Here is a 6,514-nt window from a genome sequence, read left to right as displayed (position 1 = left end):
TTATGAATAAATTGAATATACTGCAATAATTCTTTTGTTCTAACCCTTATCCCTCTTGTCTTTCATGCCTTTATAAGGCCTCCCACAAACACTTCATGTTCACTCAATGCTTGACCCATGTCCGGGAAAGGGAATGGGGTCGCTGTTCACTCACCATGACTCGGGCAGGATGTCGGGTAGTCATCCACGCAGGCCTCGGTTCTTGATTTAATGTCCTTTTGCTTTTAGCCTTAGTCTTCGATTTAGTTTGTTTTTCCTTTCACCGTGATCTTTGGTTCAATTTGCTTTCACTTTTAGCCGGCTTTTTCAAATGGCTCCCTCGTTGACTTCCCCATGCCAGGAGCCCCCACGCTGGGCGCCACTTGATCTGGCTCATGGATCAATCCGTGGGGTGTACCTGGAGGGGGAACAGGGATTAAATAAAGACATGGGGGAGACAGAGAGAGAGACTGAGGCAAGTTGAGAGAGTCCAATCCAACCCTGTTTATTTCAGAAGTGATTACATCTTTTGTAGGCCAAGGGTAGGTTGGTGGGACAGGAAGAGGCTATGGGGATGATACAACAGGGTCATCGTCACATCCGGGTATGTGGCGTAAGCAGGAAAGGATTATGGTTAATGTACGCAGATGCACTGTGCCCATAGGACAGGGAGAGGCAGGGAGGCAGCAATGGGGCTGTCCCCCAGCTCCCTACACTGATGTTCTTGGCTCCAAGGTTTGTTACCATAGAATCTGAGAGACCATAGTGATGGTGGCTCCTGTGACCCACTTACCTTGATAGATGTACCTGTTTCATCAGAGAAATATGATGGAAGTTTGGACAGTGGCTCATCTGTCAAGTCTGGTCAAAACCCTGTGAGATGATCAATAACCTCCAGGGAGCAGAGTAGCTGGGTTTAAAGCTGCTGTCCCCTTGAAACTGATGATAATTGGATCCAGAAGTAATGCCTGATTGTGCATGACTCAGGAGTTAGGCATCTATCAGTCTGGCAGAGCCTTGAGAGTCTCCAGTGAATGGGGGGAGACAATTAAAAGTTTCCATTCAAAAGTAAATTATTTGAGCCTCTTTTACTAGGAGGGACATTGGGGAAATCACCCACAGACAAGGTGGCTATTCAGCTGCCATGTAATCAAGCCCCTTGGAAAGATCTAAAGCCCATGGAAGAGCTTGGGACAGTCCTTTTGCAAAATGCCCCTTCTCTTTGCAATAAGTGCATTGATTTTTATCTAGGGGTGGAGGAGACTTCGTATCAGGCTTGGTGACTTTGTCAGCTAGCATTCCCAGTGCCTTCATCCACTTCTGGTCTTTAGGGTCCTCCCTGTTGTCAAATATCTTTTGATATTTGACAATCTCTAATACCTAACTGAGTGGCATTCTCTCAAATCCCTCAAGCCTTTGCAATTTTTCATTTAATATCCTGGGCCAACAGTTACAAAGGCAATATTAATGGCCCTTGATTTTCAGGTGCTACCGGATCTATAGGTATACAAGTGTAATAGGCCTTTAGCAATCTTTCCAGAAAACCTGAGGGAGACTCATCAGCCAATTTTCTCACCTCTGCTACCTTGGACAAAATTGGTGGGTTTTCTGGCAGCATCCTTAAGGGCTTCTGAGAACAACTGGTGTTACCGATTGAGAGCCTCCTTACTTCTGGTTGTCCAATTGGGGTGGGACAAACACCCTGTGGGAAAACATGGTTTTGGCATTCAGGATCAGAGGATGGGTTTTCTGGAATGCACACTGCTTTTTATCCTATGATACAAATATTCTATTTCTCTTCTGCTGTAAACAGAACCTGCAAAATTGGGCAGTCACACTAAGTGGGATGATAAATGGAGAAGAAAGATTCCAGAAGAGAAATAGGGTCCTGAGGGTCCTTAGAAAAAGGGGGTTGAGGAAGAGGAGTCTGGTGATTCTGAATGCTGATGGCTCCTAGTCCAGATGGGACTGAGAATTACAGTCCTTTTTAGTTCTTAGTTTCACTGGCAAATATATTTTATATAATGGTCAACACTGACATCATCATTATATAAACTTGGGATGACAAAGAGCACCAGTTTGTCCTTCCCCCTTTTTGGAGTATAATCTTATTTTAATGGAAACATTTTGCAGTAAAGGTTTACTGATCCAATACTGTCAAATTCTGAACATATTTGATTTTCTCTGTTTTTTATTTATTACCAGTCAATTACCTTTTCTCTAGCTTTTTAGACGATATTAGAACTTTTAACAAAATCCTTAAAGTAACTTTCTTTTAGTAGTCTCATTTTATGTCTTTTTACAACCTTAAAATGTTACACTTTAAAAACTGTAACTTTTTAACTGGCTCAATAACAGTATGATCTGGATTCACTTGTTAAGTTAATTTAATTTTAAAAACCATAAACATGTATATATGTGTAAATATATATGCATACATATATTGATATATATATTTACATTTTAACAAGAAAGAAAAATACTTTTTAAAGGCATGCCGAGGTTGTACATAATCAGTTGAGGGCTAAAACATTAAACAAGGCACCACAAAAGACAAGACCCACATTAAAGACACAAAGGCTTTTCTATCTGTGGTTCAGTGACCTAAAAGAAAATAAAAACCCAGTTTGTATTAATTGCAAATGTAATTAGTTCTTACCTACAGGAAATGGCCAGGCCCAGACAGATTCACTGAGGAATTCTAAAAGAAATATAAAGAAGACTTAAGGCTGACATTTCTCAAACTCTTCAATGAATTCAAAAGGGTAGCAATCCTTCCTAAGTCATTCCTGGAAGCAAATATTACTCTAGTATCAAACCTGAGAAAGACCAACGTGAAAACGAGAACTACAGGCGTATATCTCTAATGAACACAGATGCAAAAATCCTCAATAAAATATTGGCAAATAGGATGCAGCAAGTCATCAAGAAGATTATACACCATGACAAATTGATTATATTACACCATGACAAGAAGATTATGCACTATGCAGGGATGTCTCAACATACATAAGTCAACAAATGTAATCTACTGTATCAATAAAGCCAAAAGTAAGAATCAAATGATCATTTCTATAGATGCAGAAAGAGCTTTTGATAAGGTCCAACATTCATTAATGATAAGAACCTTACAGAAAATTGGAATAGATGGTCCTTTCCTCAGTATGATAAATGCCATCTATGACAAGCTAACAGGCAGCATCATACTAAATGTGACCTTAAAATCAGGCACAAGACAAGTATGTCCTTTATCATAGCTCCTATTTAATATAGTACTAGAAAGACTAGCCAGAGCAGTCAGCCAAGAGAGAGAAACTAAAGTGTCAAAGATAGGAAAAGAGGAGGTTAAATTATCATTTTTTTGCAGATGACATGATATTCTACATAAAAGTCCCCCAAACTCCATTGAAAGACTCCTAGATATAATAAAAAATGCAGCAATGTAGCTGGATATAAAAGCAATACTAAAAAGTCAATATCATTCTTATACACTAACAACAAAAACACACAGAGAGAGAAGTAAGAGAAGCCACAGACTTCACACTAGCATCCGAATAAGTGAAATATTTAGGAAAGAAGTGAACTCTCTATATAAGGAAATTATAATTCAATGAAAAAGAAATTGTAGAGGATCTCAGAATATAGAAAGACATCTCTTACTCATGGATAGGAAGAATAAATATTGTGAAAATGGCCATTCTCCCAAAACTGTTATACAGATTCAATGCAATCCCAATAAAAATACCATCAACATACCTTGTAGATGTAGAGAAATGATTCCTAAAATTCATTTGGAAACCAAAGAGATCTAGAATAGCAAAGAGTTCTAAGCAGCAAAGGCAAGGCAGGAGGGATCACAGTCCCTGACTTGAAGTTATACTACAAAGCAACTGTAGTAAAATCAACATGATATTGAAATCAAAACAGAGCTGAAGGTCAGTGCAATAAACTAGTAGATACAACCACAACTACAAGCACACTCAACCACTTTATCTTTTTTTTAAAGAGAAAAAAAGAAAGGACACACAAAAAAAGTAAAAGGGTACAAATAATACAATTCAAGAAAAAAATATACAGTAAGAAATCACCAGTTAATAGGTTACATATTATCTTCCCAGGAACAGTTGTCCAAATTACAAAATTAAAGCATATAAAGTGGACATTCATACAGTGAAATTTGAGACAGTTCCTTTCAATGATCCAACAAAAGCTCAGTAATATGGTTTTCCATCCTTCACACACAAACATACTTGCGGTTATATCCCTTAGTCCACCTTCCTTTCCTCTCTTTTTTACAATAACAATTAGACTTTTTGGGTTTTATTACTCCCACGGTTCTTATTACTTTTTTTTGAAGAGAATAAAACCAAATGTGACTAAGCAAAACAGAGTCAGTTAGAACAGAAGGGTGGGCATAGCACATGATGCAAAAATAGAATACCAGGTGATCAAAAGTGGTTACCATTGTGCCTCTTGCTATTTTTAAACTGAGTTGTCTATATCATCAGGTATAATAGAATTGATCAAAACAGTACAGAACAATACCAAGAAAACCTACACTGAAGACCTTGCAGGACTTCAAAAAGAAGGATAATAGTCAAACCATAATGGGCATCATAGTATATCTTATTGCCTTCAAAGTGGTTGCCTATACCCTCAAACATGATACTATCAAACAAAATAGAATATACAATAATCAGACAGAACAAAACGGGGAGAGCAATACTGGGGTTCAAATCAGTTTAATAGGAAAACCAAGAAAGTTACTATAATATGTCCCACTATTTTATATTTAGTTTTCCCTTAATTAAAAAAATGAGAGAAAATAGATTAATTTGAAAAATGGGGAGATTGAGATAAGAGAGGACATTGTAACAGAACAATGCAGGGCAGAACCGAACCTTTCAAGCATCATTGTGTTTCAACACCAGATAATCTAACATAATAGTAGTCGCCATAGTGCCTCTTTCCTTGAATTATTTGAGTGTAACTTTGTATACTATAACATCAAGCATATCAAGACAGTGTGAAGCCATTCAAGAGAATGCAAGAATTACAGGGTATTTAGAACCAGGTAATAGAAAATGAACAATGGTTTCTTTTTTATCTCTTTGCCCATAAAGAATTTTGTTTATACTATAGCATATAGTGAAATATAGTAAGATACAACATGTTAAAACCAGTGGAAACACATATACCACAGCTTGATGGGACTTCAAAACAAGATGATATTAAATCAGCACTAGCTTTTATGTTGTGTTGTTCTCTTCAAAATAGCTATTTGTACTATCATAGATACTAAAATTGAACAACCCAGGTTAAAACCACTGCAATTAATGAGTGAAAACATTTTATGGCTTCAAACCAATGTGACTGAGAATCATTATTGCCATATACTTACGGTATTTTCATGCAGTGGAAAACTCCCCAGCTATAAAATGGAATAATCTCATGACTCTTGTAGGTAAATAAAAGCAATTGGAGATCATATTCATGGCCAAAACAGTTTGAACTCATATGCGTGAAGCATAGCATAAGAAATAAAAGGAGTTAATAGTATGGAAAGTCAAAATAGTTAATGCAAGAGCAAAGGGGAAGAAACATCTAGGGAAAGGTGAAAACTAATGTCAATTGCTTACTATCTTATCTTGAACTCTCATATTGTTTACATAATTTTGTTAAGGTTTGGCTTTGTTCTGTCCTTTTTTGTTTATTCATTTACTTATTTATTTTTATTTAAAGAAAAAAACAAAACAGTAAAAGGGTACAAGTAATACAGAATTTCAAAAAAATAAACAGTAAGAAATCACTAGTTAATATATTACATATTGTCATCTTAGAAATAGTTTTTCAAATTATAAAATTAAAGCATACAAAGTTGACATTCAAACAGTGAGATTGAAAACAGTTCTGTTCAATGATCCAACAAGAACTTAGTAATACGGTTTTCTATCTTACACACTTAAATATAACGCAGTTATATACTTTAGAGCACTTTCATCCATCTCTTTTTTACAATAACATTTGCGCATTTTGGGTTTTATTACTCCCACAGTTCTTAGTACTTTTTTTGAAGAGAACAAAACCAAATGTTACAACAGCAACAAAAAAAAAAACTGAGTCAGTCAAAACAAAAGGATGGACATAGTGCATGATGTAAAAACAGAATACCAGGTGATCAACAATGGTTACCATAATGCCTCTTGCTATCTTAAAAAGAGTTGCCTATATCATCAAGTATGATAAAATTGAACAAAGGAGTACAGAATAAAACCAATAAAACCTAAACATTGGAGACTTTACAGGACTTCAACAGAAGATAATAGTCAAACCAGAATTGGCATCATAGTGAATCTTATTGCCTTCAAAGTAGTTGCCTATACCCTCAAACTTGATACTATCAAACAAAGCAGAATAGAGTAAAATCAGCCAAAACAAGATGGTGGAGTAACACAAGGGTTCAAATCAAGTTAATAGGAAAACAAAAATGTTACTATAATATATCCTGATATTTTTAAATTTATTTTTCCCTTAA

At 36.0% G+C, this 6,514-nt stretch overlaps 1 pseudogene; it reads right to left on the bottom strand.

The window, feature by feature from the left end:
* Positions 1-293: 293 nt before the first annotated feature.
* Positions 294-6,514, bottom strand: part of LOC134477078 (pyruvate dehydrogenase (acetyl-transferring) kinase isozyme 1, mitochondrial-like) — a 33,144-nt pseudogene continuing 26,923 nt past the window's right edge.

The sequence above is a fragment of the Cavia porcellus genome, unplaced genomic scaffold, assembly GCF_034190915.1.
Source record: "Cavia porcellus strain 051 isolate PalLab524CR breed Dunkin Hartley unplaced genomic scaffold, mCavPor4.1 scaffold_7, whole genome shotgun sequence".
In the NCBI taxonomy this organism is placed as follows: domain Eukaryota; kingdom Metazoa; phylum Chordata; class Mammalia; order Rodentia; family Caviidae; genus Cavia; species Cavia porcellus.
Note: the sequence above shows the minus strand (reverse complement) of the source record. Positions and strands in the feature narration are given on the sequence as shown.